This window comes from Peromyscus maniculatus, chromosome 3, assembly GCF_049852395.1.
Source record: "Peromyscus maniculatus bairdii isolate BWxNUB_F1_BW_parent chromosome 3, HU_Pman_BW_mat_3.1, whole genome shotgun sequence".
Classification (NCBI taxonomy): domain Eukaryota; kingdom Metazoa; phylum Chordata; class Mammalia; order Rodentia; family Cricetidae; genus Peromyscus; species Peromyscus maniculatus.
Genome location: NC_134854.1, coordinates 7384609 through 7411354, shown reverse-complemented (window position 1 = coordinate 7411354; position 26746 = coordinate 7384609). Strand labels below are relative to the sequence as shown.

The window sequence follows — 26746 nt, the reverse complement described above, 5'->3', positions numbered from 1 at the left end:
GGTAAGGTGAAATGTTGAAAAAAAAGTCAGTAAGAAAGGAAATAACAATAACATTGAAAACACTCAGAGTAGACACTGTGCTCTTTGAGACAGTGGAAGACATCACTTTGCTAACTTTTCATCAGATGGACATAGTTTCTATGTATGTATGTATGTATGAATCTATGCATTCCACGTATCTATCCTTCTATCTATACATCATCTGTTTACAATTGTCCATTTCTTTTTCTGTCTTCTCTCTACTATCTATCTATCTATTTCTCATGTGTCTACATCTATTTATCTATTTTCTATCTACCTACCATCTATTTACCACTTACCTCTCTATCTATTTGCCTTCCTATTATAGCAGCTGCTATATGAAGAATGGCTTATGAGGGTGAAGACAAGAATCAGAAATGCTGCTTGTGAGACCAATGCAATAATTGCAGTAATTCTAGATAGGTAACATTGATATCTTGACCAAGTAACTGAGGTAAATCCAGAATAAAACAATTGGAAATGGAGAAGCCTTGGAATGGTCTGTGTGGAATAAATGCATTCAAAAAGAGAGAATGTAGGTATAATACAGAAAAAGAGTAAATTAATGGATATGAAGATAGAGGAATTGAAATACACAATACTTGCCCAGATAAATTAAATTTGAGAATAGGGAGGTGGACATCTGGGATTACTACAATTCTAAAGGGGAGTCAAAGTGGGCAAAATATATTTCATAGTTGTTACTGCTTCAGGAGACCCATTATATTGATTACATTGGCCAGACACTCTTGCCCAGAAATGTGGCTCCTGTCAAGTTCATCTGTCATGATGGCATTAGTTCCCTCAAAGTGGCCAGGTTCATGGTCCATGGATGCTAGCCAAAAATGGCTTGAAATATCATTCTGAAAATATAACAAGTTATCCTTAAAAACAGTAACAAAGGACGTTTTTCCCAAAAGAGTCTCTAAGTGAGTTTTGCAAAACTTTTGAATTTTGTGAAAATATAGTGAAGAGCATAGTTCGTTTTTTTTCTTGAACTTTTCAAACCCCTTGGGACCTGTGTGAATTACTAACAAGCCCTTAACTGTCTCCACAGCACCATATCATTTTTAGAAAGGCCAATTTGTCACCACTCTGGGCAATGTGCTATACACAAATATTTCTACTTTATGTTTCTTTTCTAATTTGTCTCTGCACAGCCTGTGAACTCTAAGTTCTCAGACCAGCATCAGGCAGACATAGACGGGGAGAAACTTTTCTATTTCTAGCAGAAAGTACAAACAGTTCCAATCATCTTCAAGGGCTTTCATTCTCATTTTTTGAAGTTTTTATTGGAAAGTGAAGACTAGTCACAACTTTAAATGACCCACCTGCTGTAGACACTTATGGTTAACCTAAAGGGTTAGAAGTAGCGTTAGTCAATCATTCAATAGACCTGTTTTTAAATGTTTTAAAGACCAGCATACTATTTTCCCTAGGGGCCTTACTAATTTAAATCCCCACCTAAAGCATATGAGTTCCTCTGACTCCACATTATCACTCGTATTTGCTCTTTTTTGCTTTTGAAATAATAGTGATTCTATATGGATATGAGATAGCATCTCATCATAGATTTTTTGCACTTCTTTCATGACTATAGTATATAATTATTGAAATTTGAACAAGTTTTAAAATATTTTCATGAAATTGAAAAGTGAAAATCATTTTACTACCTTGATTCTACTTTGTTTAGACTTATTAGGAGTTACATTATGACACAGTTATTATAGTGTTGTTATCCTGATAGTTCTTTTTTACATTGATAGCTTAAAACTGTTTTTCTGTGCATTCTGCATGCCTATCATATTAAATTACTATGTAGTAGTTCACAATGTCAATGTGTATAATTTAACACTCTAGCTGTGATAATAATATGATTTTAAATTTTACTTACTGTATAGTGTTAAGTGATATATCAGTGATACAATACTTTTTTGTCTAATTTATTTAGAAATGTAAAATTAATATTTTATTAATTATTTATATAATATGTTAACTGTCTTGTAACTTACATTACATAAAATATATTGTTCTCCAAACTTTTTGCATCTATCTGTTCACATGTTTGGTTAGATTCAATCACCCATGCAACAGTAGGTGAAAACCAGATGTTGACATCAGGATATCTTCATTTACCACCCCTCCATATTAATATATTGAAACAAGATCTCTCACTGACCCTGGAGCTCATGAATTTTATAAACTGGATATCCAGAAAACCCCCATGATCTTTCTGTCTCCACTCACCAATGCTGAGATGAGAGATATGAGCCAAAATTTCTCTCTTCTGCATGGAAGCTAAAAATCCAAATTTAGGCGCTCATGGTTGCCCAGCAAACATCTTAGACATCAAGTCATTTCACCACTCTTCTCCAGTAGTTTTGTGTAGTTTGCCGACGCCTCTCTAAACGAATACTTCATAGTTCCCACTGCACCACTTTCCAAATTAGATACTGAAATTTGATAAAATTTCAGTTTTGTCAACGTAAAAACTCTTGGACTTACTTTCATTTCTTTGATTAACAATGTTATTAACATTAGTGCTACTTATCTTTTCTAATTTAGAATGGATAAGAAATTTTCAGCTGTTTATTGTTGCTGGTAGACAACTTAAATACTAACTTGTTTAATTTGTAGTTATGTATTTTGAGGACACAAATTACTAAAACAAAAATGAGTAAACAAAAATAGTGACAATTCTATTATGAGAATATCTTTTATTCTTTAAGCACTTAGTGAATTTTAGTTTCGTGGTTGTCTGACATTAAATTATTACTTATCATATCAAAGAGTATTATGTAGCTTTGGAGTAGGATTCTCTAAAGAGTATGACACTTTAATGAGCATGACTTATGATTCCTTACAAGTTTGATATTTAGCAGATCAAGGTAAATTAAATATGAAAGAGACGGGTACCATATGGTAAGCTCCCTAGGAGAAATTACAGTACACTGCTGCTATTATGATAATGATTTCTTATGTTCATTTTTATACAAAAGAAGAGGAAATGAGGAATCATTATGAGCAAAGAAGAAAGCATGGTACAGAATAATATTAGAGTTAACTAAACCTATCTTCTTGTACTTATCCAATTTAAGCACTTGTGAAGGGCTAATACACTGGATTATAGCAAAATCATATATAATATAAAAATCTTCTTGTCTTATACCTACAGGGTTTCCAGCTCATTGCTGCCAAAATTATATTATTGTCTGTTAAATAAGCTGGCTTCAAAAAATGCACATAAAACCTCTTGTCTAGATTTAGGTAGCCTTACTTATCTAAATTTATTCAGATCTTCACTTCAGCTCCCCATGTATCAGAATTAGATTGTGAAACTCAAAACAATTCAAACATAGCTTCCTTTTCTGGACAAGCCACATGTCAAGTCTTTTCATTTTTCAAATTCTATTTTAGGATACTGTTCCCTTATGTATTCATATATTACTGCTTCCAAACTATCACAAATTCAGTCACTAAAATTATCAGTAATTAATTTATTGATTTTTATGTCACAAATATATGAAAGTTTATTGATATAAAATAGTTTATAGTTTAAGGATGAACAGAACTCAACTATGCTATATTTATTATAAGATATGTGGTCAATAAAAACTACAAAAATATGATGTAATGATTAGCAATGAATTTGTCATAGAAAGATCATACACAATACACTTAATTAACTGGGGTTAAAGTAATTTCTTTTGTTCATTCTATGGCTAAGCTGTAACCCTATTATATAAAGGCATCTTATGTTTCAGTGTTTTCCCCCTTGAGGTTGTATCTCCCTATGCAACTGAATTTGGAGTCCAGTTAGTGTTTCTTCAGCCCCTAGTCCCTATTTCTAGGCCTGAGGATGTGCACAATCAAACCCATCCCTCGGCCCCCATTTGTACTTCTGTGTAATAGAATGTGTTTGAACTCTGAAAACTCCTGCAACAACTGATAAAAGCCAGGCATTCAGAAGGCATTCCAAATATCAGGTAGGGCCACAAAGCCAATGCATAGAATCTGCTTATTAAATGATTGAAAGAGAGGCATAGGTTTCTGGGGCTGGTGGCAGGTTTGTGATGATGTTTAAAGGAACAAAGGAAGGGTGAAATTAGAAGGACCGCTTTTATCATTTCTGACTTGTGATCATCTAGTTTTGGGCCTGGAGACTGAAATGTTGTTTGATTATTTAATGTAAAAAATAAATTTATTAGCAGAATAATTAAATATTTTTTGTTAAAAATCAAGTTATTTGGTGAAAGTACATATAAAAATTATTTTCTGTGTTTCTTAGAAATGTATATGTCACCAAAATTTAACAGGCATTCTTTCTCTTTTTATTTTCTATATTGAAAATAAATTTATTTTATACAGTATATCCTGATTATGATTTCCCCATCCTCTCCTCCTCCCAGTTCTTCCTTGCTTCCCCTGGCATCTGGATCCACACCTTTTCTAACTCTCATTAGAATACAAACAAGAATCTAAGAGATTATAATAAACGAAAAGAAAATGTAAACAAATCAGAATATAGAAAAAAAGGAAGAGAGCCCAAAAAAGGCATAAGTGGCAGATATAAATGCAGAAACACACTCATTTGCACACTCATGAATCCGATAAAAAATGAAAGCCATTATATTCTTTTGGCCATCTACACATGGGCATGTAGCCCACCAGTAACGGTACTTTGTTTCCCAAGTGAATCTCCTTTATAGAAAACTATTTTTCCCTTTGCAAGTGGTTAACATTTGGAATTGAAGATAGCTTTTGAGTTAGATTAGGTGTATGTGTCCACTTCTCCATCTATTCTAGACCCTACAATCCTTGTTCGTGTTGCCTGAGCCTCTCTGAGTTCTTATGGGCATGGTCCTGCTGTGTTTAGAATATTTCCTTTGTGTCCCCCACCATCTGTGTGACTCTTATACTCTTCCTGCCTCCTCTTCTACAGGTTTCCTTGATCCCTGAGAGGAGACATTGGAAAGAGATATCCCTTTTAGAGTTGACTGTTCCAAGGTTTCTTTGCATATTCTCTGGGTGTGGCTTTCTGTATTTGTTCCCATCTGTTGCAGGAGGAAGCTTCCCTGATGATGGCTGAGCAATTTACCCATCTATGATATAGCACAAAGTCATTGGGAGTCATTTTATTGCTAAGATTTTTAGTAGAAGAGTAGTATTTCTTTTTTCCCTAGGCCCCTGGGATATCTAGTCTCAGGTTCCTGGTCCCCCAAACAGTGTCAGATATGGGTTCCTTCTGGTATAGCACACCCTAAGTCAAGTCAGATACTGGTTAGTTACTCCCACAAGCTTTGTTCCTCCATTGTACTAGTACATCAGTGGTTTTGTATCTGTGTTGGTGTTTACGTTTTTTTCTTTCATAACATGCAGAGTACCTTCTTGTACCAAGAACACTAAGCTGTAGGCGTGTAGGCTCTATGTAGACTGCAGTTCAACTTCCCTGTGTTCAATCAGTTTTGCAGGTGTTGTCTTCAACAATGGAGCCTTGCTGTCATTTTGCAGAGAGCAAGTTATAGGTTTGACACCAGCCTGAGTTGTTTGGGGGTTTTAATGGGAACCCTGCTGTCAACAGCACAATTAGATGTAACCAGTTCTTGGTATAAGAAGCTTCATTTGTGATGAGAGATGTTCAATTTGGGCTCTGTCTCCTCTGTTATTTGGTGATTTAATTTAGATCACCTTCATACATGTATTTATTTTAGGAAACTTCCACTGTATTAGGTTCTCATATTAACACTCAAATGGTCCTTAAGTTTAGCTGTCTCTCCCCTTATTCCTTGCCATGAACCCCTCTTCCCTCACCTGACCACTTGATGTTCCCTTACCTATCACCCCATCCATCTGTAACTTATTATTTTTTGCATTCCTAGGATGATCTATCTACCTTTATTCTGTACCAAATATCAGTTATATCATGGATTGTAGTTTTCATATCATTAACTTAGCAACTAATATCCACATATAAGCAGATACATACTATATTAATCTTAATATGTCTGGCTTATCTCACTCGGGATGATTTTTTTCTCATTCCATTTACTTGATAATTTCATTTTTAACAGGTGAATAATAAAAAATTGTATAAATGTACTACATTTTCTTTAGAAATTTATCTTTTGAAAGACATCTAAGTTTGTTTCTAATTTCTGGTTATTATGAATAGAGCAGGAACATGTTTGAGCATGTGACTCTGTGGTAAAATGAACTTTCCTTTAGATATATGCAAAGGAGTCATAGAGCAGGATCTTGAGGTAGATCAATTCCTATCTTTCTGAGGAACCGCCACACTGATTTCCATAGTGACTGAATAAGTATGCACTCTCACCAGCAATGAATGAATGTTCCCCTTATTCCACATTCACACCATCATGAACTGTCTTTTGTTTTCATTGATCTTGGACTTTCTGAACGGTATAAAATGAAATCTCAAAGAAGTTTTGATTTACATTTTCCTGATGGCCAATGATACCGAATATTTTTTTAAGTGTTTCAGGTTTCTTAGCCATTTCAGTTGACTCTTTTGAGAATCTCTGTCTATACATTTTTAATTGGGTTATTTGTTTTATGACATATATACATACATACATATCTATAGATATGTATAGATGTGTATGTATATATATAGAGAGAGACAGATGACGGATAGATAGATAGATAGATAGATAGATAGATAGATAGATAGATACACACAGAGAGTAGTTCTCTATTGCATATGTAGTCAGTAAAAATTTTTCTCATTCCATAGGCTGCTTCTTTGTCCAAATGACATTCTCCTTTCCCGTATACCATACAGAAGCTTTTTGATATCACGAGGTCCCATTTACTAATTGTGGGTCTTTGTGCTTGTGCTAATGGTGATCTGTTCAGAAATTATTTTCCTGTATCAATCACTTCAAGGCTTTTTCCCACTTCCATTCCTATCAAGTTCAGTGTATCTAGTTTTATGTTCAGATCTTTGATCCATTTGGAGTTGAAATTTGTGCAAGGAGATAGGTATGGATCTATTTAGATTGTCTACATGCAGACATCCAGTTTAAACAACACCATTTGTTAAAGATACAATCCTGTTTTCAGAGTGTTTTCTGGCTTCTTAATAAGCAATTCAAGTGTACATAAATGTGTGGATCTATTTCTTATTGTTCGATTTGATTCCATTGATAAAAGTGTTTTTGGACAAATGTCATGCATTTTTTATTACTATAGCTCTGTAGTACAACTTGAAATCAGGTATAGTGATACCTCTAGCAGTGATAGTTTAGGATTTTTTTAGTTATCCTGGGTTGTTTGTGTTTCCACATGAAGGTGAAAAATCGTTCTTTCAAGATCTGTGAAGAATTGTGTTGGGATTTTGATGAGACTTGCTTTTTGGTAGAATTGCCTTTTTTTTTTCTATATTAAACATAGTGATCCATGATCATGGGAGATATTTTCATCTTCTGATTTTTTTTTTAACTTTGTTCTGGAATAACTTGAAGTTTTTATCATAAAAGCACTTTATAACTTCAGTTTGAGTTACCATGAGACATTTTATAATTGAGGCTATTGTGAAAGGTAGTTTTCTCTGATTTCTTTTTCAGTCTGTCATATTTTTATATGGGGGCTGGAGAGAGATGGCTCAGGGGTTAAAAATACTGACTGCTCTTCCAGAGGACCCAGGTTCATTTCCCATCATCCACATGGCAGCTTACAACTGTCTATACAGACCTCCAGGTCTCTATGGTTGGTACTAGGATTAAATGCTCATGTCACCATGCTTGGCTGTGTCCTTGACCACACAGAGACTCTTCCTGCCATGTGATCAGATTAAGGGCGTGTGCTACCACCACCTGACTCCTGTTTATGGCTATGTGACCTCTGATCTCCAGGCAAACTTTATTTCTTAACATACAAATAAAATCACATTTCAGCACAATTAAAATATCACCACAATGGCACAGCTGGGGTCACTTTTGTATACTATTATACACCTACAAATAAAGATACTTTGACTTTAATATGACTTTGATTTTAAGGCTGTGAGAGACATGGGGTCTGAGATTAATTTGCACAAGAAGCAAACTATGTACCTAAGGTCCATCTGGCTTAGGTTCTGTCTCCATATGGATATTTACCTAGCAGTTTGTCTGGAGGGTTTATTCTGTCTTTCTTTTGTCCTTGGGTGCTTTTGTCCAGAGCTGGCCCTGGCTTTGTGTGCTTGCTAAAGGAAATAGTTGCAGAAGTCAGACAGCTGAATTCTAATGCTAAAATGAAGAAGCAAAAAGCCTGGAAGCAAGGAGCCTTGCCTGCATGACTGTATCCAAATACCTTAGTTGTATATGCCTGAGGAATGATCAATCCACACTGTTTAGAAACTCTTAGGAAAGGAATCAATTGAGAGACCTGCCATAGCACACAAGAAAATCATTGTAGGAACCGGCTAATATATATTTAAAAGCTAATATCACCAAGACTCTGTAGCTAGAGTTTTCCTGCCTGGCCCACAGTCAGGACAAATCTCTCTCACCCTCCAGTCCCACAGCCGCTCAGACCCAACCAAGTAAACACAGACACTTATATTGCTTACAAACTGTATGGCCATGGGAGGCTTCTTGCTAACTGTTCTTATATCTTAAATTAATCCATTTCTATAAATCTATACCTTGCCACGTGGCTCATGGCTTACCGGCATCTTCGCATGCAGTTTGTCATGGTGGCAGCTGGCAGTGACTCCTTCTGCCTTCCTGTTCTTTCTTTTCTCCTCTCTGTTAGTCCCACCTATACTTCCTGCCTAGCCACTGGCCAATCAGTGTTTTATTTATTGACCAATCAGAGCAACAAACTTGCCATACAGAACATCCCACAGCACTCCCCCCCCCCCTTTTTTTTTCTAAAAGGAAGGTTTTAACCTTAACAAAGTAAAATTACATATAATTTGGGAATTTGGGCATAGCTTCTCTTACTACTTCCTGCTAGAGGCAGGCACTGTATCTTATGGGGACACAAAGAAAATTTTAGGATTATGGAGTAGTCCGTGAGGGTGTATTGTCTGAGCCAGTTGCCTTCAAATCATTCTGGATGTTGGATCATCTGGACCATGGTGTCTTCAGAGACCTTTCAAGGGGTCTGGGCTGCTCAAACCTGGTGTATCTTAATCTGGAACAAATACATAGCCTCTGGCTTTCTGTGGGAACAAAAGCAGAGTCTCCTTTCCAAAGCAAACATCCTTACATCCAAATTTTGAAGTCAAGGTATCTTTAAAATATACATATTGGTTTAACTCAACATCTTTTACGATCAAATGTTTTTCTGCAGTTAAAAATCCCAAAGACAACACAATCCAGATTCTCTGTGTAATATTCATCTTTATGTGGCTTATTTTTTATATTAATTTTATTGTCTCTTTAAAGACTTTATTTTTTAAAACTATGTATTTGTTTATATAACTGTATATATCACCTTTTTGTCTCTTTCAAGCCTATGTATATTTTACACACATTGTAAACTATTACATCTGAATCTGTCTTATTGTGAATCTATTGCTTTAAACTGCAGCATTTGTAAGACTGAAACGGTGCTATGGCTGCTGGCTCCACCCACCTCAGCTTCCCAACATGGTGGTGGTACATTTACCACCAGCTCTGGGAGCTATCGTGGGTCTATGCTTTTATCCAAGCAGCGTGTAGCCCAGAAACCTCTTTTTTTGTTTTGTACTAGCAAAGGCTAAATCCACCATGCAGCTTAATGTGCCACTTGCAGAGGCCTCATTCCCGCCATACTGCAGGTCAAGCACGCATGCCAGGAACCCACAAGTAGCTCAAACTGGCAGCTGCCACTCATTTGAGAGAGACAATTAGGAAGCTGTTTTTAGCTCTGTTTTATAATTTTTTCTCAGCGTTTAAGTGGAAACTCTTGCCAACTCGTTGGGTGCCATTTGTAGATGTAACCAACGTCTTATTAAATAAGAAACACAGAACCAATGCAAAGAAGAAAGCCAAGAGGTCAGAGCTAAGAGATAAACCTTACTCTTCCTCCTACAGTGGTCCTACCTCTCCTAACCAGAGCTACTTCCTGTGTTAAAATCTTTATATAGTGTTTCTGTTCTGCCTTCTCATTGGTTGTAAACACAACCAAATAACCGCCTCCTCACGCCCTGTCTGTATAGACCTGCAGGTTTTCTATGATTGGTATTGAGATTAAAGGCCTGTGTATCCAAAACTGGCTGTATCCCTGAACACAAAGAGACTTACCTAGCTCTGCCTACCAAGTGCTGGGATTATAAACTTATGCCACCACTGCCCTGCTTTCCTATGGCTTGCTAATAGCTCTGACCCCTGGGCAACTTTATTTATTAACATACAAATAACATCTTAATACAAATAAAATATCACCATAAAGACTCCTTGAGGCTTGGCTTTTTCCTCTGAAGATCCCTGCTTCTTCCAGGTATTAGCCTTTGTTCTAGTTGTTAGTTTTATGCAGGTGTAATGTTATTCATTAGGCAGCACTGTACACCTTGTGAGGAAAGCCAAGAGGTACAACAAAACTCACTATGAGAGTTTATTAAGGGGAGGAGACTGAAGAGAATGTGCTTAGGCCTATGGAAGTTATCCAGGGAGAGAGAGGAAGAAGAGGAAAAGAGGGGAGAAGTCTGTGACCTGCTTTTTATGGATGTCCCCCACACATGTGTATATGGGATTATGTAGTTACATCATGCAGGCGCATAGATTACATGGTCACCCTGCACTCAAATTACATGATCAACCAGTGCATGAATTATGTAGGACATAAGGCCCCAGGATGACAAAGCCGCTTGCTTGGCTACTGGGCAGCCCAGCAGTCATGTAGCTGGGGAGTGCCCAGGAATTCCAACATTCTATACTCTTTGCTTATTATAAAAAATGGAGGGTGAGTGGGAATGGGGGCGCTGTGTCTCCTCAAACAGCTTCTAGCTGACTCAGTTGGCGTTGATTAATACCTGGGGAGTAGGGAAGGGGGCTTCTGAGATAGTCAGATGTTCTGGGGTAGTAGACTATTGTCTGCTGCTTTGGAGTCATGCATCATCTTCCTTGGATTGGGACTCTGTGGCTGTTTAGGTGTGAGAAGGTATTGTCCAGGTGATTCAAGCAGGCTCTAGAGCTCAGAAGAATTTTAAACATTAAGAAGCAGCCATGGGGAATTTAAATTCTTGAGCTGGTAGCCATGATATTATAATATTTAGCACTCTGCTATATTGGTTAGTATTGATGAGAGAGGGGGGAGGTTGGAACATACTTTTAATTTTTACCTGTTTCCTTTATTATTTTAGCATCCAGGAAACACAGATGATCAATTGCCCAGGGCATTTAACAGCAATGGAGTGTTACATAAAGTCTGTTGGGTTTTTTTGTTTGTTTGTTTGTTTTTTTGTTCTTTTTGCAGAGACTATACCATTTTGGGTCTAGGGGTATAAATACCTCTGGACTGATCTGTTCCTTACATCCTGGTCTTAATTGGTGGTCCTTGGCTTCTGGCTCTGTGATGGTCCTGTAACAATTAGCTGAGTAGTTCATTAGGAGAGGGAACCAGAAAGGAAAAGCTTGTGGGGTAAAACTTCATTCTTCTGAACTGGTGATGAGACAGTGGATCCTGGTATCCTTGAGAGAGAGCAGGGCCTGCCTGTGTCACTGTGCATGAGGAGGAGAAGAAGCACTTCAGGCACTTGAAAGAAGCAAAGAAACAAAAGGTCCTACCTTAGCTACAAAATCTCTTCCCATTAGGGACACAGGGCAGATTGGCTCAACTAAAAATGTATGGGTAAGAATGATACCCCTGAAAATACATTCAAGTGGTGGAGTCTGATGAGGTAGGTAAGCCTGTCTCCCTGCCCCAACAATAGGGAAATGAGGAGAGGTGGGACCCCAAACTCCCTCATGACTGAGTAAGTGGCTCAGTCATGTGTCACCTCAATATTATCATGACTACCCTGGGTCCCCTGTGTGAGATGGGTGTGGTTGGTCTGGGAACCAGGCAGCCTCAGTTGTTCCAGAGCCAGCTTGAATCCACCGGGACAGCACCTTCTCAGACCCAAACAGCCACAGAGTCCCAAGCCAGGAAAGATGATGGATGACTGTAAAGCAGCAGATGACAATCCACTACCCTAGGACATCTGGCTACCTCAGATGTCCCCCTCCCTACTCTCCAAAAATTAACTGGTGTTCACCAAGTCAGCTGTAAGCCATTTCGGGAGACACAGCGGCCTCATTGCTGTTCGCCCGCCATTATTTTATAATAAGCAAAGAGTATAGAATGTTGGAACTCCAGGCCACTCCCCAGCTACATGACTGCTGGGCTGCCCAGTAGCCAAGCAAGTGGCTTTGTCATCCTGGAGTCTTGTGTCCTACGTAATCCATGCACTGCATGGTCACATAATTTACATGCAGTGTGATCACTTAATCAATGTGCATGCATGGGCATAGCTACGTGGGCCCATATGTGCATGTGTGAGGGAGACCATAAAAGGCAGATCCCATGTACCCTCCCCCCTCTTCCACGAATATCTCTCAAATAGGCCTAAGGACACCCTTTCCTGTCCCTCCCTTCTCCTAATAAACTCTTATAGTGGGTTTTGTTGTGCCTCGTGACTTTTTCTTGCAGGGTAAATAGCATGGCATAAAACTAGACAATAGTCAGCTGAATTACTGCTTCATATTTCCGTAGTCCACAGCACAATAGCATCTCCATAAAAACAGCAATAATTTAGGGAACATGTTCTGTTAATGAATACTTCTTTTGTGGAATAATTTGAGAAGGTTTGGCATTAACTCTCAGTTGAAATCTGTGGTAAAACCATATGGCACTAGTAATTTTTTGTTATTGTTTCATTTTTTTTTTGATTGGGAGACTTAACAACAGCTTCTATTTCACTGGGGATTCAAGGTTATAAATATGTTTAAATTGATTATCTGATCTTGATTTAAATTTGATAAATACCATTTATCAAAATATTAACCATTTCTTATATTTCTTCCAGTTTGGTGGAGTTCAGGTTTTTAAAGTATTTTCTTAAGAGTCTCTAGATTTCCTTGGTGTGTGTTGTTATGTCCCCTTCTCATTTCCAGTTTTGTTAATTTGGATATTTTTTTCTGCCTTTTGTTTTATTTGGATAAAGATTTGCCAGTCTTAGTAATTTTCTCAAAGCACCAACTGTTTGATTGATTTATTGTAGTTTTTGTTTGTTTGTTTGTATTCTATTTATTCCAACCCTGAGTCTGATTATTTCTTCCCATATATACCTTTTGGAAGTGATTTCTTTTTGTTCTAGATATTTGAAGTATACTGTTAGTTTACTAGAATGATATCACTCCAATTTTTTTAAATAGGCCCTCAATGGAATGAATCTGTGTATTGGAATGGACATGAGTTTGGGTATGTTGCATATTTATTTTATTTCAATTCTAGAATTTTTTAAATGTTTTTAAAATTGTCTGCCTTTACTCATTTTCATTCAGTTGTGAGTTGGTCATTTTCCATGAGTTTGTAAGATTTCTGTTGTTGTGGATATCTAGCTTTAATCCATAGTGGTCATATAAGAAGTATGGCAATTTTTCAATTTTCTTGTATATATTGAGACTTGCTTTGTTTCCAAGTATGAGGTCAATTTTAAAAAATTCCATGAGGTTCTGAAGAGAAGAGTATATTCTTTTCTGTCTGGGTAAAACGTTCTGTAAATATCTGTTAGGTCCATTTGGTTTAGATCATCAAGTAGCTCCAGCTTTCTCTTTTTAGGTTTTGTCTGTGTTACCTGACTGTTGGTGAAAATTGGGGTGTTGTGGGATGGTCTGTATGTCAAATTTCTCTAATTGGTCAATAAATAAAACACTGATTGGCCAGTGGCTAGGCAGGAAGTATAGGCAGGACTAACAGAGAGGAGAAAAGAAAGAACAGGAAGGCAGGAGACACTGCCAGCCGCCGCCATGACAAGAAGCATGTGAAGATGCCGGTAAGCCATGAGCCACGTGGCAAGGTATAGATTTATGGAAATGGATTAATTTACGCTATAAGAACAGTTAGCAAGAAGCCTGCCATGGCCATACAGTTTGTAAGCAATATAAATGTCTGTGTTTACTTGGTTGGGTCTGAGCGGCTGAGGGACTGGCGGGTGACAAAGATTTGCCCTGACTGTGGGCAAGGCAGGAAAACTCTAGCTACAAATGGTGCCCAACGTGTTGGCAAGAGTTTCCACCTAAAACCTGAGAAAAAAGATTCTAAATCGGTAAAAACAGCTTCCTAGTTGTCTCTCTCAAGTTAGCGGCTTAGTGAGCTACTATGGCGGGTTCCTGACCTGTGCATTTGACCTGCAGTATGGTGGGAATGAGGACTCTGCAAGTAGCACATTAAGCTGTGTGGTGGATTTATCCTTTGCTAGTACAAAACAAAAAAAGAGGTTTCTGGGCTACACGCTGCTTTGATAGAAGCATAGACCCACTATTTCTGAGAGTAGATGGCTCCCAGAGCTGGTGGTAAATGTACCACAGCCATGTTGGGAAGCTGAAGTGGGTGGAGCCAGCAGCCACAGTGCCATTTCAGTCTTGAAATGCTGCCGTTTAAAGCAATAGGCTCAAGATAATATAAAAAATAGGCCACATAAAGATGGCTACCACACAGAGAATCTGTATTATGTTCTCTTTGATATTTGTATCTTGTTTACATTATGGTGAATTCTCTTAACTTCAATATCTCATAAGCTCTTTCTCATCTACTTTATGCTATTCATGTTTACTTTCCTTGATACACAGCTTCTTTGTATAAAATTTTACTATATATAAGCAAAAGGAACCATTTTATCCATTTTATCATGTGCTAGGGAGTTACTGAAGGAATACCCTTTCAATGTATTTTAATCGCTATAGCAATTGGTATAGTCAATATTTTATTTCAAAGACTGGCTTTTTACTAGAAAAAAATTAATCAATTAATTATTTAATAATATATTGTTTATAATTTACATACAAACCATTGGCTATATACCCATATTAACTCACAACTGAGTGATAATTTTCAAAATATTTAAAGTGGGGAAGATAATTTCAAGTAGAAACAGAAGGCAAAAATTAGCTCTAGTTCGAATACCCATTTTTTTTCTTGAGTCTCACATGAAAATGAGATGACTGTACTAGTGTTACATAGCTAAAAATGCATAAACAGAGATATCAAAATTTACTAATTTCCTTTAATTTTATTATGATACAGAACCAAATGGCTAAGTGAACCATGGTCCAATTTTAATGTCTGACAAATAGTAATTTATATGCCTACTCACTCAACTAATTAATGTTCTATTTATTAATCAGTATTTCTCTCTGGAAGCTTTTTTTCCTTTCATTAAAATAATATTTTTATATAATATGTCTGGATTATGGTTTCCCTCCCTCTACTATTCCCAGTTCCTCCTTGCCTCCCCCTCTATCCTCCTGATCCACTTCCTTTCTGTTTCTGATTAGAAAACAGACAGGCCAGACATGGCAGTGCATGCCTTTAATCCCAGCACTCCAGAGGCAGAGGCAGGTGGGTATCTGTGAGATTGAAGCCAGCCTGGTCTACACAGCAAGCTCCAGGACAGCCAAGGCTGTTATATAGAGAAAGCCCATCTTTAAAAAAAAGAAAAGTGAGCTAGAGAGAATGGGCAGGGACTTCTAAGAGATAACTAAAATAAAATAAAAAAGATATAAAAAGATAAAACAAACACTAACACATTGGAATTGAACAAAACAAAAGAAGAAAAAGATAAAACTTTTAAATGAAAATTAATAATGAAAATGAGTTTGTCTAAATAATACATGGATTGACAATACATGCATAGAAATCCATCCAACCACATTTTACATTTTATGTGTTTCACATAAAACACACTAAGTCATTACTTCCAAATGTGTTTGTAGCAAAAATTTAAACTGATGTCATCAGTCTAACTCACTGTTGTAGAAATGTGGAAGTATATTCCAGCTATCACTGGAACTTTCGTAGAGAGTTAACTATGTGTTTATCACACAATTCAGTGAGGCCACAGCCATGTGTTTGTCTCAGAGAAATAAAATCTTTGATGTGGGTATAGAAGAGAGTGTTTAGTGGCTAAGGGCACTTGCTGTTCTTTGCTGTAAGTTAAATTATTTTTAAATTATATAATATTAATACTATTCAATGAAATAAGTATTAAATTCTTCCTTTTGAAAATTGTCCCATCATTATAGTCAATGTTGCCACCAAGAAACCAGTAGAAAGCACCAAATACACATTCTTCATTATTTAGGACAATTCTATGCCACTCATACTTTAGAAAATGACAAGTTATTATTTTTTAGCTCCCTGGTCAAATAAGTTTATTTTCTTTATAAAAATATCTTCATAGAAAATTGCTTTAGCTCTCAGTGGCCCGTTCCTTAGCTCTGAGGAAGCTTGCCTTCTTTTGAGCAACCTGATCTTTCTTCTGGGCACAAGCCATTTTGGGTCGCTTCCACTTCTTCTTCTTCACTTTTTGCAGGCTTCTTCTCATAGACTGGATTCTCTCTGATAGCTGCATGAGCTTTCATATGCATCTCCTCCTTCATGTCTGAAGTTACACTGTTCTTGATGTACCGAGAGAACTGTATAAGTATCTCCATCTTCCTATGTGTACCACATGTAGTCAGCGACATTCTGACCTATGCTGTGCTTATGATGTACTTCTGTGTTGAACTCCTTGCTTTCATAATCATAACCAGAAAATCCTTTGTTACTAGGAGGAATAGATAAGCCTCCATCCACAGCTCCCTTCAGGGCCCCAAAACCTTTATTGCCAGTTGTAGTTCGAGCAAGATGTGCATCCAAATAGCAAGTGAAGGCACCAGACTGACCATCAATGCTTTCCACATTGTGTTCATCTCCAGTCACCTCCACTTGGCCTTCATAGATCTTGTCTATACCAAACCAGTTGAGAAGCCTGTGGGCCAGCAGCAGGACAGTATAATAGACTGCAGCATAATGTGTCAGGCAAACTTTCATACCGTATTTTGGTAGTTTGTGTGCATGTGCTGCACAGACGATCATAACCCTTTCTATTCGGGCATACACAATCTGGCAGATGATGTCTTGTTTGTTACATGAACTATCACCCTGCCTTTGGATATGTTGTACATATTTCTGTCCTGGATCACCAATCATTTCTGAGCATAGTAGTCATTTACCCTCTCGCCATATTCTAAATCTCACCTGATACCTCTCAAAGTAGTCCTTATTCTTGACAACTTTCACAAACCCTATCCTGTGGAACAGAAACTCGCCATCGCGGCCCCACACAGACGGGCAGGCATGGTAGCACTAGAGGAAAAGGACTGGAGTGCCATATACCAAGTTATTTTTGAAGAATAATGCAAACAGAATGAAACTTTAAATGAGTATAAAGCGACACCATGCAAACTTAGATGTCATTGTGAAGATGGCTCTGCTTCTGCTAATATTCCTGTCAGCTTCCTTAACTGTTCTTGATGTTCCCCACTACCTCCTCTGAGGCAATTATCTCATACAAAATGGTATTTCAAAGGAAACGATGTGTTATAATCTTTTAGGCTATAGATGCTGTTTTTGCTAATTTCCTGTGCAATCTTCATACCTGAAAGAAAAGCTGAGAAAAAAACAACAGAACCTGAAATGATTTTATCAGCATTTTCCCCAAGCAACAAACTGGTTGAGCTTATTTTGTCACAGTACAAACTCGTGTTGAAGCAGTTAATGTTATGTTTCCAATATACAACTACCAGTGTTATGGAAGAAAACAGATATAATGTTTAGAGTAAAATGAAGGAACGCATCTCTCTGTGTGTACTAAAACCAAAGAAATGGAATTGTGCTTAACAAGTTGTGGAAATAAATAAATAAACCTGACACTGTACTCAGGTTTCAGAGATCACATATTGAAGGATATGAGTGGGCATACTTACAGCTTCTTAAATAAAAAATGAAGTGGTTGAAAATTATGGCTATCAAGATCATAAGATACTTTTATTAAATAAATTTAATGGAGAATAGGAAAAAGACTACCATCACTTCAAGCTTAGGCACAGCAACTATTGACCATAACACAGAATGGAAGAATGGGCAAAACTACAGGTATCATGTTGAAATATACAAAGGAAATATACATCTGAAACTTTCCTTTAAGAAGGCTACTGGTAATTCTTTAACAACAACAGCAAATCTCAGAAACTGATTACCTATGGTAGGATGTTCAGACAACAGATTAGATCTTGAAGAAAGAATACATAGGTCACTTACTAAGGATCTTGGATTTCCTGTTATATTTTTCTTTATTTTTCACTAATGAGTACATATAAGACAAAGCATTAAAATTGAATGGTTAGTAATTAAGAGATTCTATTTTTAAACAATTAAACCTTATATCTAATAGAAATTTCCATTTTAAACATTATAATCATTGCTAAAAGTGTCTGTAAAGCAGGACCAAGCAATTTCCAATGCCAATTTCAGTCCCAGAAAAAAAAATGGGATTAACTCATCAAGGTTTCCAGATTGTTTATCTGTGGTCATTTACTAGAAAGCTAAATCTGAAACAGAAACTATCATTGGCTCAAGTAATGACAAAGAAATCTGGAGAGATGGTTCATTGGTTAAGAATGCTTCCTAAACTTCCGGAGGACCCAATTTATTTCACAATTGCCATGTAGGGCAACCAAAGCTCCAGAAATCACCGCCCTCTTAGGACTCTATAGGCAGCCACTCACAAGTTTCATACATTCACATATATGCATAAATAAAATAACACTTAAAAAAGAGATGAAAGAGAAAAAGGGAAAGATATCACTGTCCATGGATTATAAAAAAGAATATTGCCAAAATGGCCATTCTTTCTAAGGCAGTCTACAAAGTCCCTGGCACCCATATGAAAATTCCAATGATATTTGTCATAAAACTACCAGTTTTTAGGTAATCACAAAAGTCTCTAGTGGATAGAATAATCTTGAACAGAAGGAATGAAACTCAAGCTATATATTTCAATATTTAAAGTGTGATTCAAAGTTATAGAAACCTAAGCATTAAGGCTTTGCCACAAAAAAACCATAAATGATTGTATTCAATACACATCTTAGAAATAAACACATATTTATGCAAGAAACAAACATGTTTCTTTACAAAAATAAAATTTTGTATATCAAGGAAAGATAAGACTCATAAAATGTGTTGGTAAGTTCAATGTGCAGTTGTTAAAGGGTTAAATAAGACTATATCTTTCATCAGACAAAAGTAAGATTCAAAAGAACAAAGATTTAAATGTAATACTTGGAACTTGATTGCTATTAGAAGGAAGCAAAGGAGAAATGTTGCATGACATTTGCCTGGGCAAGGAATACTTGGACAGTATCAAAAGATACCTGGACACAATTATTAAAAGTACAGGAAAGTAAAAAGAGACGTGACAAAGGAGGTGACACCAAAGGGAAAGATTGTATATACCAAAACAAACAAACCAACCAACCAAACCAATCAATAGAGTAAAGGCAAAACCTACAGGATGGGAGAAGATATAAAGAACATAGAAATGGACCACAGTTCAATTTTTATTTATTTATTTATATTTATTTGTTTGTTTGTTTATTGGTTTTTCGAGACAGGGTTTCTCTGTGTAGCTTTGTGCCTTTCCTGGAACTCGCTTTGGAGATCAGGCTGGCCTCGAACTCACAGAGATCCGCTTGCCTCTGCCTCCCGAATCCTGGGATTAAAGGCGTACGCCACCACCGCCCGCCCAGTTCACTTTTATAAGAGGAAAAAAGATAAATGGAAAACGAAAATTTATTCCTACACCAATGCTTATTAGAGATTTTGCAGGCTATGGAAAGAAAAAGATGGACACCAATCCAGCCACAAAACCCCTCAAACTACAGTATGTCCTGCCGGTAAGATGTGCTGGGGCAATGGGGGCACAGGACGTTTGAGAGTGGTCAACCAGTATTTGTTTTAACTTGAGGCTAACGCCATGTGTCCATAAGAGGAAGCTCCTGCCCTATACTGCCGTGACGGCTAGGAACTGGAGACTGGATAGCCCAGAGACCTAGAGTGGAAACACAGGCCTGGCAGAAAAAATAAATCAGTGAAATGATTCCTACAAATATTCTGCTCCACTCATAGATCGGTGCCTTGCTCAGTTGTCATCAGAGAGGCTTCCTTTGGCAGCAGATGGGAGCGGATGTAGAGAACCACAACCAGACACTGTACAGAGAAAGTCTAAATTGGACATTGTCATCCATTCCCTCCCCTCAGAGGTAGGGGAACCCTAAAGAAGAGAGGGAGGAAAGATTGTGGGAGACAAAGGGGACGGAGGATAACAAGAGAACACGGCACACCAAACTAAATAGGGCTCGCATGGACTCACAGAGACTGAAGGAGCAAGCATGAAGCCTGCGTGGGTCTGCACCAGGTCCTCTATGTATATGTTATGGTTGTTACCTTGGTGCTTTTGTGAGACTCCTAACAGTGAGAGCTAGTGTGTCTCTGACTCTTTCGCCTGCTTTGGGGACTCTTTTCCTCCTATTGGGTTTCTTTATCCAGCCTCAATGTGAGGGCTTTGCCTCATCTTATTGTATCTTGTTTTGTCAGGTTTAGCTGTAATCTCTCAGAGGCCTGCTCTTTTCTGAAGGGAGAATGGAGGGGAGTGGATGTTGGGAAGAGGGGAGGAGGGGAAGGAGGAGCTAGGAGTGGAGAGAAGGGAGAATAGGGACGAATTGTATGAGAGAAAATCTATTTTCAATAAAATTACTAAATAAATCAAAGAAGGAAGAAATCCTGTGGCACAAGGAATCTGGTACAGGGAGGCAGTTCAGATCATTTGCATCAAGGAGAAGAGCTCCCTCTCCCTCCCCCTTCTCTCTCTCTCTCTCCCTCTCCCTCTCCCTCTCCCTGTTTGTCTCTGTCTCTGTCTGTCTCTGTCTCTGTCTCTGTCTCTGTCTCTCTCTCTCTCTCTCTCTCTCTCTCTCTCTCTCTCCCTCCTTCCCTCTCCCTCTCCCTCTCCCTCTCCCTCTCCCTCTCCCTCTCCCTCTCCCTGTCTGTCTCTGTCTCTGTCTCTGTCTCTCTCTCTCTTTGTCTCTCTCTCTCTCTCCCTCCCTCTCCCTCTCCCTCTCCCTGTCTCTCTCTGTCTCTGTCTCTCTCTGTCTCTCTCTCTCTCTCTCTCTCTCTCACACACACACACACACACACACACACACACACACATACCCACACGAGTGCACATGCGCGTGCACACACAGGCACAGGCATATGCATACGTTTTTGCGAAGAATTAAATCAAAGAGTTTACTGTTTTTCTGTCATTCTCCTGTCCTATTTTATAGATTCCGTATTTAAAGTCCATCTGTTATTTTGTGAATTGTTGAATATACTGTCTTTCAGGCTGTGATTTTTCTTTTTGTTTACTCATTTCTTCCATTAAAGGCCTAAAATATGTTTCTTTTTCCTGATTCTTTGTTTCTTATTTTATGAAGTCCAGCTTGCCTTTTTATTTTTAGATAAATTTTAGGTTCTTGGAATTGTATCTAAGCAATCTGAACTAAAGCCAGAACCCATGAAGTTATTTTTTTACATCCTTTGTTGAAAAATATTTATAATTTCATATTCACAGTTACTTTTGTAATAAAATTCTACAGACTCATAATTTATTTGAGAAACATTTGTTTAATATGAGGAATTTTCCGCAATTTCTATTGTTTCTTGTCAAGAATGTGCTGAAGTAGCTATAGTTTCCTGTAGAAATCATAACATAATTGCTGTTTCTCAACCTCTAAAATATCTGTTTTTGTGTTCTGTGATTTTAGGGCTCTGTGTTTGGTATTTGTTATTGAGACAAAGCACTTAAGTAAAAACATCTTAAGTTAGGAAAGCATTTTGCCTCTGAATGCTTCATAGATTTTAGTCTGCTGAACTATGGCTGATTTAAGGAAAACAGTGTGGCAGTAGAGCTGTGTGGCCAAGAGGCTTGCTCACCTGTGACAATCAGGAGTGGGAAGGGAAAGAAGTCTGGCCTTCAACAGCATGTGACCATTTTGGTACCTCCTCTAACTAGGATTCACAACTCAATAACCCATTCATGAAGCAAGATTTTTCCTGATGCCTACACTTCTCCATAGCTTCGCCATCAGGGACTGTCCTTCAACACAGGGGCTGTTTAGTGTCACTTCACAGCCAGACCATTAGAGTTTCATTGACGTTTTCTGTGGTACTCACTTTCTTCTCAATTTTTTATTGATTTTTCTGGTGTAGCAGTTTGTGTATACAGTTCCCTTGTGGCAGATGTGGTTAAATTAGCCCAGTCAGTGGATTGTATTTTAGTGTGTTACGGTCATTTCAGTGCACAATAAGTCACAAAAGGTCTATCTTTCCAGGGTGTTTATTTTGGAAGTTGAAAAGTTAAGCGTGTTGCAACTCAATGCCAAAGTTTCTGCAGGCTGTGTTCCTTTCTATATGTTTGTGGTTTAATTAAAACTGACACTCTCACAACTTCTTCTAAGTTGTCAAATTCTTTATTGATTTATTATGTGTACAGTATTCTATCTGCATGTGTCCCTGCATGCCAGAAGGGGCGCCAGATCTCATTACAGATGGTTGTGAGCCACCATGTGGTTGCTGGGAATTGAACTCAGGACCTCTGGAAGAGCAGCCAGTGCCCTTAACCGCTGAGCCATCTCTCCAGCCCCCAGTTGTCAAATTCTTGACATTGGTAGTAAAAGCTTGTTAGTGCAATTTTGGAAATACGTTTGAGATTCCTGTTAATCTTAAACAACTTGGATTCCAGTTCTCTGTCCATGTTTTTCACAGTACCCATATGTAAACACTTTTATATAAAGTTTTTCAGATTTAAGAATCTCCCTTATGAGTTCAGCTATCTTGGTTAATAATATATGTAAGTAGCTTGGACACTTAGCATAAGTAGGGTTGAGTATTCTTTGGTGAAATTAATGGTTTATTGACAAGGAATGTGAGAAGTTGAGACCCTTTAGCCACATTAATAAGATCCAACACATGTGACCTGATGAAAATAGATTTGAAATACATGTAGCACACACACCCAGCAACAACTGCATATGAACCCGGGTTCACATACATATGTCTATCATACCCTTACGTCATTATCAAATTTGATTAGCAACAAACAGAATTTGATCCAATACATTTTTTCTTTTAAAAATCTGTCTATGGAAACATACCACCTTTTGCCTTCAAGAATATTTCTTACAAAGTATAGTAAAGTCACCTACAGCCATGCTTTACTATATTTGCAAAGTAAGTTGTTAAGAGTTTTAGGTTCCTACTTGCTGATGAATTTAGTGTGAGGAAGTTAGTAGAGGTACCTAGTAGAGTACAATTGTTACTAATTCCAAATATTACAACTCTGCCAAAAGTCTAGCTCAAGACAATGGTGGGGATGAAAGGGGAAGATGGGGGAGACAGCATATCTAGGAAGATTCACAGAGCAGACAATGTTTTAAACAAGCATTAAAATCTGAATGAAATTTGTGAGTGGATGGGACATTTAAGGACAGACCAGCAAAAATAATACTGCACAGGCTGATTTAGAGAATAAGATTTATTTATGAAATGAAACCATGCCTGAAACTTAAGTATCATTTGTGTAAAGATGATATGGAGTCAAGGTGATAATGGAACTTATGTGGCATACTTCTGTTGTTTTCAAACATTTTTGTACACAACTCAGAGAAAAACTATTTTTATTACATGACCCCAGATACAGATAAACACACAACTGACAAAGAAAAGTCATAAAATAATTTTATCCCTAGTAGTTAATATTCACTCTAAAAAACATTTTTTATATCCATCTGATCTGTTCCATTCTAGTTAGTTAGAATACTGACCTGAAGTAATGAATTTATTTAACAAAAAAAAATGAACAAAATGTAGTTGTCTTAAAATATATAACTTCTTTCAGCAATGTGCAGTCATTTCAGCCAAGAGTAAGAAATGCTATTGCATGTTGAGAAGGAATATGAAAAATATGAAAATATTTTAAGACACCAAACAGCATTTCTACCCCTTGAATAATGGGTGGCACATTTTCATTTCCATTAGGACCTTAAATTATATGGTAACCTTATAGAAGTGTTCTGTCAGGAACACTTTTTGTGCAAACTAATGTCAGATTTACAATAAGTAAAAAGAAGCATAGAATTAGTACTAGTAACAAAATGTATTTACAACTCTTTGGTCAGAATATTATTATGTCATTTAGTAATCACCATGAAAAATATTGATCAGATACTTTATTTCTAATTCTTATGAAGTTTATTAGTTTTATAACTACTGAAATTGTTAGAAATCAATTACAGTATATTTCAGTCCTCTGAGATGCCTTAGATAGTAGGCAATATGACTCTGATAATGTTGGATCACTAAAATGCTCTAAATTAGTAAGTTTGGGGTTAATATGCATTTTAGAAGAGTCTATCCTCTATTCTCACAAAAGGGAAACAGATTGTGTGATTAGAAGCCAGAAATGAAAGAGGGTTGTCATACTACTCTAGCAGAACACTATAGGCATATAAAATTACTGTTAGCTTTGTGTACTTTGGGATAGACAGAATTGAGTAATACATTGGTAGAATGATTAGGACATGGTGGCTGGTTGCATAAAAATATTTGGAGGTAACAATAAGTGAGGAGAGTGTAGAGGATGGGGCTTGGAAGGATGACTAGGTTTATGTGAACTGTGAACAGAGCTGCTGGTGCCAGCTATTAGGATAATGTATCAGGATAAAAACTCAGTACAATTGTGCCCATACTTGACAAACCACATTATTACATTCTATTTTAATCTAGATGGCCTGAGATTACCCCAAATTAGAAAGGGTTGAGTAGATTTATCATGCAAAAACACTGGAAATGTGGCATTGAAATCAAGCCTTTAAGTTATTTGCCCAGTGGTTCTGCCCAAGAATATTCTGAGGGTGGATTTAGGGTAAATGCTACAGCTAGACCATTGTTATCACTGAATTTGACAATATCTTAGAGGATAAACATAGGAAAATAGACATATTGAGACTAGGGGCCTTTGAAAATATTCTGTGTTTAGGCATAAGCAACAACTTAAATTTGGTCTATTTAGTACCTCCCACCATTTTTTTTAGACGTCTGACAAGCTCAGTTTATTTTTTTTACTTTGTTTAATTTATTTGTTTATTCTTCTTTCATATATTACATCCTGACCACACTTACTTCCTCTCCTCCCAGATTCTTTCAAAATATCTGCCCCCTACTCCTGATCCACTCCTCCTTTTCTATTCAGAAAAGAGCAGACCTCTCAGGGATATCAACTGAACTCGGCTTAACAAGTTACAATAAGACTAGGCACATACCCTTCATATCAAAGTTGGTTGAGGCAAAACAGTAGGAGGAAAAGGGTCCCAAGAGCAGGCAGAAGAGTCAGAGACAGCCCACTTTTAGCAGTCCCACAAGAACACCAAGTTACACAACCATAACAATATGCTGGAAACCTAGTTCAGACCCACAACAGGCTCCCTGATTGCTGCTTCAGTCTTTGTGAACCCATATGAGCCCTGTTTAGTTGTTTGTGTGGGCCATATTCTTGTGGTATCCTTGACCCCTCTGGTTCCTACAACCTTCCTTGCCCACTTTTACAGGCTTCCCTGAGTTATGCCTAATGCCTGGCTGTGGGTGTCTGCATCTGTTCCTATCAGTTGCTGGATGAAGCCTCTCTGGTACCAATTATGCTAGGCTCCAGTCTATGAGTATAGCAGAATATCATTAGGAATCATTTCACCCATTGATTTTTTTTCTAATCATATTTGGTTTTATACTAGGTCTCTGGGTTATCCACCCTCTGGTTCCTGGCCAGCCATGAACATGGGCTCCTTCTCATGGTGTGGACTTTCAGTTAGACCAGTTGGTTTTCCACTCTCATAAGTCTGCACCACCTTTTACCCCAGCACATATTGCAGGCAGGACAACTTGTAGGTTGAAGCTTTTGTTGCTGGGTTGATGTCCCAGTGGTTCCACTGGAAGCCTTGCTGGCTGGTGAAGCCTTCGAGTAATGGGGATATGGAGCCTGTATAGACCATCTTCTGTTTAGTACTTTGCAAACTGCTGGGGATTTCATTAAAACTTTTCACTCTATGGGGCTCACTTTGAATTTTCAAAGTATATATTATTTGATGAAAATTCTCCTACTTTCACCTTAAAATCTCTCCACACTTTCATCTTTACACTCTGCTTCATTTCTCTCAGCAAGGTGCTCTGCACTTCTTCAGCAGGGCTGATGCTTCTCTCTGTTCTTCTGCCCACACCTGCTTTTCCCTCTTTCCGATCAATGTGCTGTTCCATTTGCTTTCTTTTCAGATCAATATTTTGAGATGCTTCAGCAGCATGCACTCTTTCAGAACCTCCCTTGGCTATCTGTGCTCTGTACCTTTGTTTAAAAGCTGTGTTTCTGTATTGAGCAGATCAAGGTGAAAGAAGAGGGATGCTATGCTGCCTGGCTCTAGGAAAAATACATTACAAACTTATTCTGAACAGCTCAGCCCTGCCACTTGGAGAATAGTTTCCCAGTAAAGGTATCAATATTAAAGATTGAGCATGAGGTTAAAATGTAAAATAACTCTAAGGGAATACTGACAATTCCAATTGTAAGAGTAAAGACTATATGCATAATATGTCTGTGTTAGGGCTTTGTGTGACTTGTAATACA

The 26746-nt window shown here is 37.5% G+C and overlaps 1 pseudogene; it reads right to left on the bottom strand.

Moving 5' to 3' along the window:
- Positions 1-16402: 16402 nt before the first annotated feature.
- LOC102927170 (large ribosomal subunit protein uL18 pseudogene) lies at positions 16403-26382 on the bottom strand (annotated as a pseudogene).
- Positions 26383-26746: the final 364 nt, after the last annotated feature.